This window comes from Lissotriton helveticus, chromosome 1_1 (assembly GCF_964261635.1).
Source record: "Lissotriton helveticus chromosome 1_1, aLisHel1.1, whole genome shotgun sequence".
Lineage (NCBI taxonomy): Eukaryota > Metazoa > Chordata > Amphibia > Caudata > Salamandridae > Lissotriton > Lissotriton helveticus.
Window position 1 is genome coordinate 1,739,726,239 of NC_136057.1, and position 14,027 is coordinate 1,739,740,265.

General features: G+C 46.0%; 1 protein-coding gene across 8 annotated transcripts in view; it reads left to right on the forward strand.

Annotated features, from left to right (window-relative positions):
* The first annotated feature begins 6,883 nt into the window (after nt 1-6,883).
* The window catches only part of BEST2 (bestrophin 2), a 140,951-nt gene continuing 133,807 nt past the window's right edge, over nt 6,884-14,027 (forward strand). For 2 of the 8 annotated variants that reach the window (XM_078689223.1, XM_078689224.1), the window contains exon 1: nt 6,886-7,225. The gene's annotated coding sequence lies outside the window, so the exon portion shown is untranslated. Of the gene's footprint in view, nt 7,226-7,859; nt 8,003-8,306; nt 8,474-14,027 lie in introns of those variants that run through there. The other 6 variants (XM_078689217.1, XM_078689218.1, XM_078689225.1 and 3 more) reach the window with 5 other exon arrangements.

The window sequence follows — 14,027 nt, forward strand, 5'->3', positions numbered from 1 at the left end:
AGTTCATCTTTTGTTCTGCCAGTTTCAATTCTCCGTCTAATTTGAGCCGTGCCAGCTCTAACTCGTGAAGTCTATTTTTCTCTCGTTCTCGGATCTCTTCCCGGGAGAGATCCGTTCTCCTTTCTTCTGTCAGGGTGGTGTTTGTTTCCGGGGCTTCGAGGTCCCGGGGTCCGGCGGTATTTGTCTCTGCCCAGGATTCTAGGGCGTGTTTGAAGTCCTCTTTCGTGCTCAGACCGGTGGTAGCAATGCCTAGTTCTATGCAAAATTGTTTTAGCTCTCGGTGGTTGTACTCTTCCAGTTTTTCCATCTGGAATTTCTCTGCAGATCCGCTCTCTCTGGTCGTCATTGTGGATTAGTCGTAGGGTGAGTTACTCTCTGTACGGTACGCGTTGGTTCGGATCGCGCCGCTGGCCACCAATGTTAGACGGGGACCTGGAGGGTCGGCCGAGCACAAGGGGAGAGGCCTCCGGTGAGGGCCGTCTCCAGCGAGCGTACAGACAAGTAACTTCCCCCCCACAGATGGACACCACACGAAGATCAGCTTAACACCTTTTATAGGCAATTCTTTGAGTAAGGTGGTACGATACAAGGAGATCAGGACACGATGATCCTCTCAATTCTAGTCTCTATTAGGGGAAGGGGGTAGCGGGACAGTCTTGGTACCTACAGGTACTGAGGTGAAACGGTGGTAGCTCACAATCCTCGAGCTCGGCGTTCGGACGGGTCAGACCGCGGCAGCGCCAGCAGGTCCCGAAGAGGTCGTAGGTGGCAACGGGCCGCGGCAGCGCCAGCAGGTCCCGAAGAGGTCGTAGGTGGCAACGGGCCGCGGCAGCGCCAGCAGGTCCCAACGAGGATGACGGTTACAACGGGCCGCGGCAGCGCCAGCAGGTCCCACGAGGATGAACGGTGCAGAAGGCCGCGGCAGCGCCAGCAGGCAGGACAATAGTTCACAAGGCAGGGCTGCGGCAGCGCCAGCAGTCCGTCAAGGATGAGTTCTTCTCGGTGTCTCTCGACTCCAGGATACAACTGCCTTCCTGCTCTGGGGCTGCCTCAGTTATAGGTCTGGCGCCCTTTGATGTCCGGACCCTTGCACTGGGAGGTCGGGAGGTCCGGGATGAGGGAGTCCAGACACCCAGCAGGGGGGTGGAGCCAGCACCCGGGGAGGCTGGGGGCGATCGGCACCTGGCGGGGGAGAGCCATCGACACTTCTTTCTCCCATTAACCTGCCAAGTGGTCCGTTCACCTCCTGGATGGATGGTGGTGCCGGGATGTCGGGGCCCGGCCAGGCCCAGGGTTGGGGTCGAGCCGAGGCCACGCGGCCGCGTGGTGCAGTGTCCAAGATGGCGGCTGGGCCGGGCAATGGGGTTGACGGGGGCCTGGGCCCGTGGCACAGAGATATCCGGGAGCGGGCGTCCCGGAGGGGGACGGGTTGCGGGTTGTTTCTGCGGGTAGCACCCGGAGAGCCGATGTCTGGGCCCTGTCATGCGGGGAGGGAGCGAGCCCTTCGTGGGGCCTGTCCAACAGAAACCAAAACTGTTCTGCACCAATAGAAAGTGTTATTTTCAGGTCACATGACACGACGCGCTTACGCTACACGCACCGGGGCGCGCCCGTGGGTGTGTAGCGTAAGCGTGTCAGGACGTTTCGCGATCGTATGCGATCGCGTGCTTTTGGTTGCGATTACGCTGTGCGTCATATGACGCATCACGCGAAACGTCACGATGTTGTTTTCGTTCGCGAGAATAGCGCTAACGGGACGCTCCCCGGTACGCGCCCCGGGGCGCGCCGTAACATTGCACTTACCGGTGCGTTCACCGGTACGCGCCCCGGGAGCGCCCCTGGGTTACAAATAAAATTTTTTTTTTTTTTTTTTTTTACATGTTTATACAATATAAAATTCGTTTTAAAATGTTTCACTTTCTATACCTATTAAGATTTGCTATTAAAAAACCATTGAAATTCACTGAAAAAACCATAGGTTTCACACCAGTTATAGTTAGGAATTAGCATTTAAAAAACCTATTAAATTCACTGAAAAAAACCATAGGTTTTACACCAGTTATAGTTAGCTGGAAATTTTACTCGCATAAAACCATTGAAATTCCCACGTTATAGTTAGTTGGACTCACTATAACTTGCGCGTGCAATGCACTGCTGATGACGTCACATATTACATCACTCATGACATGGTCAGTGACATCACTCATGACATCACTGATGACACCATCCTTGTGACAGAGTGACAGACCTCTTTTCACTGTAATGTAACCCTTAAAACACATATTCAAGAATAGAAACAAAAAATGTTTTAAAAATGGAGATACCCATACCAGTTACAACAACCAATTGAATAATTCCACCATCTATATACACATGCACTGATTCACCAACAGTTCTATATAGTCACTCATACATACACTCACTCATCATATGTAGTGATACACCTATACATCCTGTTACACACTGACAGGCATCCAAAAGTTACTCACACACATACTCACACATGCAAATAAACTATTGAACATCCATTCATTAGCATATACAGCTATACACACACTACCACTTTACTTCTAAGGAAACTTACACATACTTACTCTCTTAAACAATCACTTATAGAAACACATACTAATTTAAACAGGAACTCTTAGAATCCCTCACTCTCACATATACTCACTTATATACATCAATAATCACATATACTAGATTAAAACATATGTAGTTACTGATAAAGACACTAGTGAGACAGTCATTCACTCACTAACACACACATATACACACTCATCCACCCATACAGTCCTGCACATATGCTGTCTTCAAAACACATACAAAGAGAGAGTCAGTCATTCATGCATCTATGTGCTAAGTAACACCCCCACCAAACATATAGACACTCATATTTATATTTAAAAAATCTAATAACCCATATACCTACACATGTAGCTACTCACCAACCCATGCAGCCACTTATACACAAAGTGAAACATTAATACATATATTTAAATATTTAAACATTACTCACTAATATTTATTTTTCAAAAAGACACACATTCACTGGATGGTGTCATCAGTGATGTCATGAGTGATGTCACTGACCATGTCATGAGTGATGTAATATGTGACGTCATCAGCAGTGCATTGCACGCGCAAGTTATAGTGAGTCCAACTAACTATAACGTGGGAATTTCAATGGTTTTATGCGAGTAAAATTTCCAGCTAACTATAACTGGTGTAAAACCTATGGTTTTTTCAGTGAAAAAAAAAAAAAAATATATATATATATATATATATATATATATATATATATATATATATATATATATATATATATATATATATATATATATATATATATATATATATATATATATATATATATTGAAGCTCAAAAAGCACCAGCGCGTCGCACTCTCAGGCGGGTGCTTCCGTTGCGAGGGTGCACTCGCAAAACCAGTACCGCTCAACCTCCCAACGCGGCAATCTCCGCAGGACGAAGGAATATATATATATATTGGCACACACACTGAAAAAAACAAAAGGTTAAAGGAATATTAGTTAGGTTCAAATGTCAGTTAAAACATAACATTTTAAACTAACAAAACCACTGAAATGTACCAGTACCAGGGCTCGAGTCGGGGTACCACGCGGGTGGATGGCGTCCCCCCACTTATTTTATCGGGGGGACACCGTCCCCCCTGCCAAACAGCTAGACTTCACTCTTTGGCCTCTCTGGGACGAGGAGCTCGGCACCTTTCGTGACGTCACTCCCGGTGACAGCGTCACCCCACTTCTTTTTTTACGACTTGTGCCCTGACCAGTACTAGTGATCTCAGGTAACTATAACTCTTGCCCTAGATTAAGTCTAACTTGCGCCATTGCCATGTGCAGTGTTTTTATCAAACATGTCATTTCTGATGCCAGTAGGGATGTTATCATTGCAGTCATTGGACATGTCCGGAGTGATGCAATATGTGGTGGTACACGCAGTGCATGGCGAGGAGGGTTCGAGTTCTAGTACCACATTGTTCCTCATTTTATCTCAGTCTGAAGGACTCAGATTCGCAGCCCTGAGTTAGTTTACCGAAGTATATGAAAGTTGGAGAACTGATCCTTAGTTTAACCAAGAACCCTATTTGTACTTTCTAGTTCCAGGGTCGTTGAGGCATCTCCACTAAAGCAAGTAATCTGGGCACGCAAGGTCTGAGGTCTTTCGGGGTGGGGGCTTACGCTTGGCTCCCCTGTAGCCCCGTGTCCAGCCGAGAAGCTCTGATCTATCTCTGATCTGGTGATGAGGGCTGGCAGGAGAGAATGTACCGTAAACAAGCATAATTAAAGGTGGGGGTACCCTGTGTGTGTGTGGAGGGGGCAAGTGGATTACGGACATGCTCAATTGGGAGAGACTGAATGTGAAAGGTGCAGAAGTGACCGAGAATAACCCTTTAAATTGTCCCACGTGGGTTGTGAGTAGCTCATCCACTCCAGGGAAGCATGCCCAGTGCCACTGCACCTGCTGCGCCAATGGTAGCTACACCCCTGGGTGAGTACCTGCCCAGTCCAGAGACCTCAAGCTGACTCAGGTCACGTGCGAGGAGCTCACCCAGCTTTGCCTTTCAACTCACTACCTTCTGGTACTTGTTTTGGACGCACCAGAACGGAAAGGTAAGAGTTGGCCGGGGTGAGATATTTGCAGCTGACATTGCACGCCCCGAGATCCGGCGTTGTTACACAATGTTAGCCTCCCAACCAACCCAGAATGTGTTGAGGAGCCGCTGCGACTCCCATGTCTTGCAGAAATCCAAAGGCATTAGGGTGACTCGGGCGCCCAAACGGTGGGCTGCCCTGCGCGCAGGAGCTGAGGCCTCAAGGGCATAGCTAGCATTGGTACAGCAGGTGCAGTGGCACCACAGCCCAGAGGGAGGCACTGAACCTTAAAAAAAATTGCTGCTTCAATACCCCAACAGCAGTCAAATGGGTCATTTTCCTAGGTTTGCACTAGGGCCCATGGCATCCTTGCTACATACCGGCAGGGTCTCTGTTGCACCCATACTGAGATCTCTACACTGACTGCAGGAATGGATCGGGAACCTCTGCGCAGGGCTTGAGGGCGAGACTGGATGGTGTCTTGCACTCTTTCCCCTACCACACCATGCGCTGCTTTATTTATTGATTTAATTATTTAATGCAGCTTTATTATAGCTCGAACTTTACCCAAAGGTGTCAGAGTGTTTTACAGGAGAACCAAGTAATTTACAAAAGCTCCACAAGATAGACAAAACACACTAACAACTTGTAACAAGTTACATAAAAACAGTTACAACGCTAACCAGTTGCATATAATATACATCGTAAAAAACAAAAAAAAGGTGCCAGAGTTACAGGAATAAGATACATATTTACAAAGTTGTGTCAGATGGCCCGAAGGGTCAAGAAATTGAATTATTCCAGGAAGTGCCTTTGGAGGAGAAGAGTTTTAAGATCTGTTTTGAAAGTCTGGAAAGAGGCGGTGGTGGGGAGGGATGGATGGAGAAAGTGAGTTCCAAAATCTAGCCGCATCACCCGAGCAGGATTGAGCCATAAATATTTCCCTTTTGAAGGTAGGAGGTTCGAGCAGTGAGTTGTCAGCATTGCTGAAGGTCAAGAGCCGCCTGAGATTTTGAGTTTATTAGCCAGATAGCGAGGGGTAGAGGTGCGCAAGGCTTTGTGGGTGATAGAAGCAGTCTTCACTGCTCCTTCCGTCAATGCTCCCTCTTCTCCTTGACGCTGTCATCTCTGTGGTCCTCTCGCGCCATGAAGTATTTATTAGAGCATTTCAGTGAGATTTCGATAACCTCCCACTTCCCTCCTCCCTCGTGCTCTCGCGGGACCCTATTTCAGACCCAGGTGCAGCCGCTGCCCCCAATGGGCTTCACAGCTGGATCATTTACTCGTTAGTCAACATTTCAGTGCACCCCGCACCATAAAGCACAGAAACTTGGCTGGGGGACATTTGAGGTCAGTCAGTCTCCGAATCCTTTCTGAGAGGCTGGCTCACCACTGCATTGCATTTCAGCACATAACCAAAGCTCCACTGCTTCCAGCCATGAGAAAAAACCTGCCCTGCGGGACAAAGCCTGTCAGAGACCGAACCTCCAAGTGTCACAGGTCCACACATGAGTGACTTAATCAGTCCAGGATTTAGTTTGCCCTCTGCGACTTGTAGCCCCCCTCACCCCATTAAAAGAAATCAGTCCAATAATGCCAATTAATAATCTTACACTCGAGCTACTCGAATTGGAATGTTGTGATTGGTTTGGGCTGCGGTGGTTTCCGCATTATTATGGATTGGACATATTTACCACATAATCCATCATCGGGTGCATAAGCTGCAGATCTAGACAAAACATAAATTGGGTCTATAAAAACGGGGCAACATGGGTAGGTGGAAGACCTTTTGCAAAAGATGACTGGTCCGTCCTCTGTTGCTCATCACTGTATTTGGGTGTTAAACTGGTACTAATGGGGTGAAACATTTGCCCAGATAGAGTTAACGTGTAAAGTCATAATAGCACGAAATGTGCAGCTTTGCGCCTCAATTTGCGTGTTCTTACCACATAATTTAGTCTTCCATGCCGCATAATTTGGCGCTCCCCTGCTGCATGATTTCAGCGGCCCTGGCTATTCCTCCGCGGACTGCATCAATGTGACTGCTCTGGGGAGACGGGCAGTGCCTCAAAAAGAGAGACAGCCACTGTTAAAGAGGGCACAGTCAGGTGAGGGACGGCGCTTCCATGAGGCTAAGCACCCGCAAGAGATGAGGACGAGGCCGAACTAAAGACAAACTTAAAGAGGGACACAGTCTGAGGACGAGGGCGGTGTCTACTAGAAATATGGACCCTGCTACAGAGGGACAAACAGGCGCAATAGTCTGTTAACGAGGGGCGGTGGAGATGTGCCGACCCAGGGCTGGACATCCTCAACCCCCAGTACTAACAACCTGCCAGCAGGGCTCGAGGCCTGGTTAGACCAAAACAAAAAGCCTGCCCCGGTGGGAGGGGTGAGCAGAGGGGCAGGTGCAGCTTCCTGAAGTGTGCAGGCAGATTGAGCAGAACAGACAGAAGCAGCAGACCCAGGAGGAGAGAAGCACAGTCTGTACCTGCGAGCACGAGGGGAACACCGTCTGTACCTGCGAGCACGAGGGGAACACCGTCTGTACCTGCGAGCACGAGGGAAGCACAGCCTCAACCCGAGGGTAAGAGGGCAGTAACGACGGTACCTGAGGGGAAAAGGGGGTGGGGGTTAACCTGTACCTGGGGCAAAGGTGGAAGCCAGCCTGCCTGCACCCCAGAGTTTGATGTTTCACCAGTGCTTTAAAAAGGCTGTACTGTCCGTACGGAGTACCGGTACTTTTTTTTATTTTGAGATGGAGAGTGCCGGCACTTCTCAAGAGAAATGCAACACATTTAATTGGAGAGTACCAGCACTTCTCAGAAACAAGCACTTCTATGTTTCCATTTCGAGCACTGGGTGCAACAAAGGCTACTTGGGAGCACAGTTCGTACATGGGGGCAGTTTTACACGAGGGAGGGGCACCCTTACACGAGGGAGGGGCACCCTTACCCGTGGGAGAAGAGTAAGTCAGTCGAGGGGGAGGGGAAGAGTAGAGCACACCCTGCACCTCAGAGTAAGAGGAGTGCACAGAGGCTACCTGAGGGCACGAGCCAGCACATCCTTAGCGAGTGCTCAGATTTACCCGTTCCATGGGTGCCGAGGAGGATGTGACCCGTTAGTGTTTTTGCACCTGTGCATTCTGGAATAAATGGGACTGCAAGTCCCAGGATGCAAAGCAGCCCTCTGGGCTGGATAAGCTGCTCGCGCGCGGAACCGGGATTCTTGAGCGTTCTGCACGTGACTGGGGGCATATACTGGAATTTGTAAGGGGGAGAGCGGATTGCACCTGATGGACTAGAGGTGGTGTCCCGTGCAGCACACACATTGTACCCAGAGAGTGAGGCGTGGCCAGGGGAAGGTGAGAGGCGCGATTTTGGAGGGAGTTGTGAGGTGAATGAAAATGAGGGAGTGATGGTGAAGAAAGATAACGAACCAGGGGAGTGGGGTACACCGAGGGGGGAAAAAGGGGGCTAGTGTACTGTGCTGTGAGTAGCGGGGGAATGCGCAGTGCGATAAAGGGTAGGGGGCAGGAAAGATCAGTGGTAGGAATCCCACAAGACCTGCTAAAGGGGGTGGGGGGAGCAAACATTGACATAAGAGGAGGGGGTTGGATGGAAATTCGTGGCTTGAGGGGAAGCACCTGAAGACGGGCCTGCGGAAGAGAAGGTTCGAGTTTCCCAGCCCATAAGGAAGTCGCTGATCTTGTCTTCGAGGGTTTTCTTTGCATTACGGTACCCGTGCTCTGAATTAAAACATCGACAAAGATGCCAACAAGTTCCAGAATGCATTGTAAAGCACTTGGACTGGTTCATCTGCACCGACATTAAAGGTGAGTCTTTGGGGTATCACGGAAGGAAGAGATTAGAATGTATTTGGTACCTCGGGCGAGGTTTCCCTAGTGAGGGGCCCTAGGGTGGGAGGCGTATTGCGAGTGGGGTCTATAAATGGGAGTTAAGAGAGTTTTCGGGAGGGGTGAGGTAGCATTACGGGGTTTCTCCGCCAGTATCCTGAGCTGGGCCGGGGAGAGCTGGTCGCGCCCGCTACTGGGAACCGGATAAAATGCCCTCTCCCACACTCACTTTGCACCTACTTAGTCCAGATATCTCATCTCGATGAAATGACTAATTCACATACAGTCTTCTATCCACGTGCACTTCTAGTTTGACTATGTAAATGTCTGTGTGCAGGCGCACAACACCCATTGGAATCAAAGGGCTTTAGCCCCCCCTACCCCCCTTGTGTGGCAGCCCGGGCTCAGACGGCTCCCGGGCACACACAGCCGCACCCGAGCACTTCACAGGTCTTTAAAAGACCATGTGCATGTTAATGAGGCTTTGATGTTTTCACCCCTTCCAAAAGCCCCTGCAACTCAACTCTGCCTATTGCTTAAAGTTTCAGCCGCCCCCCCCCCCTTGGATTTATGTGAACTTCAGGGATGTCCCTTTGACGGCAGCACCCCCACTCTGGAAATGGACCCAGCACCGTTAGGCAACGTGCCGTCTATCGGTCGGGTGTGTCCCTCCTTTGGGGGGGAAGGGCTGCAGGCGAGTCCATGTCTGTGGGCAGCGCACTCGGGCATTTGCTTGAGGCGGCAGGAGTAAAGGCACAGCCGAGCTCTTTCACGGCCCAGGTGACTTTCATCGCAGCCTGTACGCACCAGCTCGCTCGTTCCTTAGGCAAGGAACATGCAAAGGTGTGGAATTTGTTCATGGTTACTTTACTTGGTGCTTAATTTGAGCCGGTGCTCGACACAGGCACTTCATTGTCATTATCGGCACTTATAACGGTCTGTTATTGGTGACGCTGTGTGATTAATTTAGAGATGACCAGAGCAACCGTTGTCTATTAATTGAATGCACATTAAAACGACAAATACCTGCCTGCAAGTCGTTCGTATAGCTTTGGGGGCCCGCAGTGGTCTGAATTGTAGGAGTGTGATGGTTAGTAGTTGGGTTGGTGCAGTCACTGGCAGGGGCAATGAAAGGTACACGCAGCACTGGAACAGTGGCCTCCTGACACCTTTTTTACCCCCATATAAATTAAGCACCCATTTCTATATAAATACATATGTTCAATAACTTGTGTTTTGTGCGTACACACAGACAAGATGTGGGCATTTCTGTGTATGGCACCAAGAGAACTCTATGGCCAGCCATGTCCGTGGGCAAAACGCATCCACAGAGTAACTGATGGGGGAGGGTGGTGGGGGGTGGATGGGGCTTTTTGAAGACCTGACCTGTTCAAGTGTCCTAACTAGAAGTGCTTCCAGGGGGTTAGGTTGGATAACTAAGCTGTGTGTTGGGGGGGGGGGGTGTAGTATCTCAAAGGGGCGTGGTCATATAAATGAGGGTGAGGTTTTTTTTTCTGTTTAAGACATTTTTATTTGGTTTTAAAGGAGCACAATACAAAGCCTTACAGTAGTATAAATGGAAATAATAATAATATAAAACATAAGGCATATGTGGAAGGAGAAGTGAAAGGGAGAAAAGGGTCAAGGAAAAGAAAAGACAGAAAGATGAAAAGAGAAAAGAAGGAAAGAGGGAGAAGGGGCAAACAGGCGATAGAGACAGGAGGGGATCTAAGATGGAAATAAAATGGAAAATAAAATAGTGAAAGAAAAGTTAACTAGGGAGACAATTAGGTGATGTAGAGGAAAGATAGGAAGTAAAGGGAAGCCAAAGAAGATCAGATTTAATTTTTAGGGATACAGAGGAGGAGGAAGCGATAGCAATTCTGTGTTCGTCACATATGAAATTCCACCAGGAAACTACAGACAGCTTAGAATTATCTTTCCAACAAGATAAAATAACTTTAAAAGCAACAGCAATAAAAAGATCAAGCAATCGAGCATTAGAAGGTACAATATCAATATCAGTTGAAACAGAACCTAGAAACACGTTCAAAAATTAGACGGGAGAAGATTAATAAACTTCTCATGCAAAGATTCCAAAAGGATAAAACAGAAGAACATTCATATAAAAGATGTTTAAGTGTACCTGTTTCTAAAGAGCACGACCAGCATAGTGAAGAGGTTGATGAGGAAAACCTAGAAATACTTACAGGCGTAATAACAGCTCTATGATAGATAAAAAATAACGACTGAGTAATGCGTGCAGAAATTGAAACCTTAAACAATTTGGACCATAAACAATCCCATACATCAACAGATAAGGAAATAGATAAATCAGTTTCCCAGACATTCTCAACAGGTGATTTAGATCTAACAGTAGTATTTGATAACAAAATGTTATAAACAAAGGCAGCTTTAGGTTGTTGTAATGAAAATAAAGGATATAGGGGAGTAGATGGAATAAAGGACGGTAAAGTATCAGGAGCAGAGAGAGTGGACAAGTGAGCTAGTAAAGCGGTAATAATATTTGTGTATTCTGGAAGACAAGATAAGGGTAAATGGTACAAAGTTTGCATGTCAGAAAAGGGGAGAAGGGATGAATTAGAAAAAAAAATTGATGGACAAATAGAACGTTCTTCTCTTTCCAATGTTTGTAGTAGAAGGATTTACCCTTATATTTGAGGAATTTGTTATACCACACAAGTGAGGACAAGAAACATTGAATGGGCGAAAGGTCTTTAGAGAAAGTGTTATGAAGCAAAGTTTGGGAATACTTAAGAACCGGGTGCTTGGATAGGAAGGAACAGTTTGACATAAAGACAATGTGTTGGAATGAGAAATCCTTTAATAGTGAACGTTCAAAAGTAACCCAGCGGGGTAATGGAGCATCCACAAAATCATATGGTAAAGAAAAGGATTGTTTAATCAGGAAAGCAGAATGGTAGGTTTTAAAATTAGGGAAACTGACACCCCCTTCGTTCTTAGGACGAACGAGTTTATGTAACGCAATGCGAGGGTGTTTGTTGTTCCCCAGGAATTTAGAGCAAATCGAATTAATACGATTGGTAATTTTTATAGGAAGCATAGAGACAGTATAAAGGACATGAGGAGTGATCATCATTTTAATAGCATCGAGTCTACCCCACCATGACAGAAATAGGGGGGACCATAGATTAAGGAGAGATTGAAGTTTCTGTGTAAGGGAGGCAAAGGTAAGTTTGAGTGTGTTAGGGAGCGAGGAGGAAAACCAAATACCCAGGTATTTGAGGTTGGAAGGACACCACGTGAAATCAGTAGAACTAAACATATATTGATAGCAGGCAGAGTTTAACGGGAGAACTTCTGTTTTAGATAAATTGAGTTTGGATCCAGAAATGGAAGAATACAAACTAACTTCATCCAAAAAGGGAGGGAGAGAGGTGACCGGGTTACCCATGTAAACCAAAATGTCATCAGCATAAGCAGAGATTTTTGTTTCAGTAGAGGTAAAGTTAAAACCATGAATGTCAGGATTAGCTCGGATTCGTTCCAGAAATGGTTCAAGACAAAGGATAAACAACAATGGGGAGAGGGGACAACCTTGTCTAGTGCCACGAGATAAGGGAACAAATCTAGAAAATTGGTTATTAACAAAAATACTAGCTCTAGGGGAGGAGTATAAAAGTTTAACCAAAGAAATAAAAGTGGGGCCAAAACGAAACCAGTTAAGCGTACGGAACATAAATTGCCAGTTAATATGATCAAAGGCCTTTTCAGCATCCAGGGATAAGGCTGCTAAGGGGTCCTTGAAATTTTTACTGTGGGAAATTATATTACAAAACATACGAGCATTATCAGCTGCAAGTCTACCCTTCACAAAACCAACCTGGTCAGTTTTAATCAAAAGCGGAATAAGAGAATCTAGACAGGAGGCAAGGATTTTAGCAAAAATTTTAGCAAAAATCTTACAATCATAGTTAATCAGGGAGATAGGACGATAATTTTTACATTGAGAGTGGTCTTTGTATGGTTTAGGAATAATAACAATGAGAGCATCCATGAAGGAGCCAGAGGCCTTAGCATCAGCAATGAATGAATTAAAAAGCTGCAATAATTTTGGGACAAATATGGCATGAAATGAGGAGTAGAACTCGACGGGCAATCCATCCGGTCCTGGGGCTTTTGATTTTTTGAGAGAGTTAATTGCTCGAAAAACTTCCTGAGGGGTAATATCTTTTTCTAACTGGGCAAATTCATCAGGGAGGGATGGAGGCGGAGGTAGGCCGTCAAAAAATGATGATAGATTAGGGGCAGAGGGACATGTATCATCAGTATAAAGAGCTTGGTAATAGTTATGAAAAACTTCTGCAATGTCTTCGTCGGAAGTAACTAGTTTGTTGGTAGCGTCATTAAGAATAGGGCCAACATTTTTACGTTCAGATTTTATCTTTAAATAGTTTGCTAACATTTTACCGGACTTGTTTTGACCCCCATGGAATTTAGATTACATTTTTAGTAAGGTATGGCAAGCTTCTACTGTGGCGATTTTATTCAATTCAGTTTTAGCTTTGACCAGATTGTGAAGGGCATCAGGAGATTTAGATGAAAATTAGATATGTTCAAGATGTTTAATAGTCTTGAGTTGGTCTTCATATTTAGTTTTATTAATTTTCGTCTTTTGGGAGACATGGGATATAACAAAGGCTCGCAGTGCTACTTTAAAAGCATCCCAGGTGTTATGGATAGAGGTGTCTGATGGGTTATTGAACACAAAAAATTCATTAATAAAAGCAGTAACTTTGTTTACAAATATAGTATCAGACAGCAGAAATGTGTTGAATTTCCAGCGACTAAATTTGGAGGAAGTTTGGGCCAGATCAAGGAGTGCATGTACAGGGGCATGATCAGAAAGAAAAATGGAACCAATTTCAGACGTTTGAATAGCAGGGAGTAAAGATTTACTAACCATAAGATAATCAATCCTGGAACGGGTGTGATGAACATTTGAGAAAAAGGTATATTCCAGAGAATCTGGATTACACGTTTTCCATACATCATAGAGGGGACGAGAGGCAATGGCAGATTGAAAACATTTATGGGTTTTGTCAGGATGAAATTTGCTTGATGAGTCTATCAGCAAAAGGATCTAACCATTGGTTAAAATCACCAGCAAGTACAATATTGGGGCAGTCTATTGATGAAATAAGAATTTTGATATTATTCCAAAACTGGGGGTCAGGGCGAACAGGACCATAAATGTTGAGCAAAACCAGCGTCTTGTTTTGCACGATAACCTTAGCAATTACCCAAAGCCCCTCATCATCATGTTGAGAAGAAATAATTTGAACGGATAAACTCTTGTGGAATAAAATTGCAACACCCCCTTTTTTGTTGACAGCAGGAGAAAACACAACCTGACCCACCCATTGTCGCTTTAGCTTAGCTGATTCGACATCAGAACATTGAGTCTCTTGGAGAAAAACAACCTGTGAATTAAGTTTGGACAAGTGAGACAATACCTTTTGACGCTTGACAGGATGTCCAAGACCTCGAA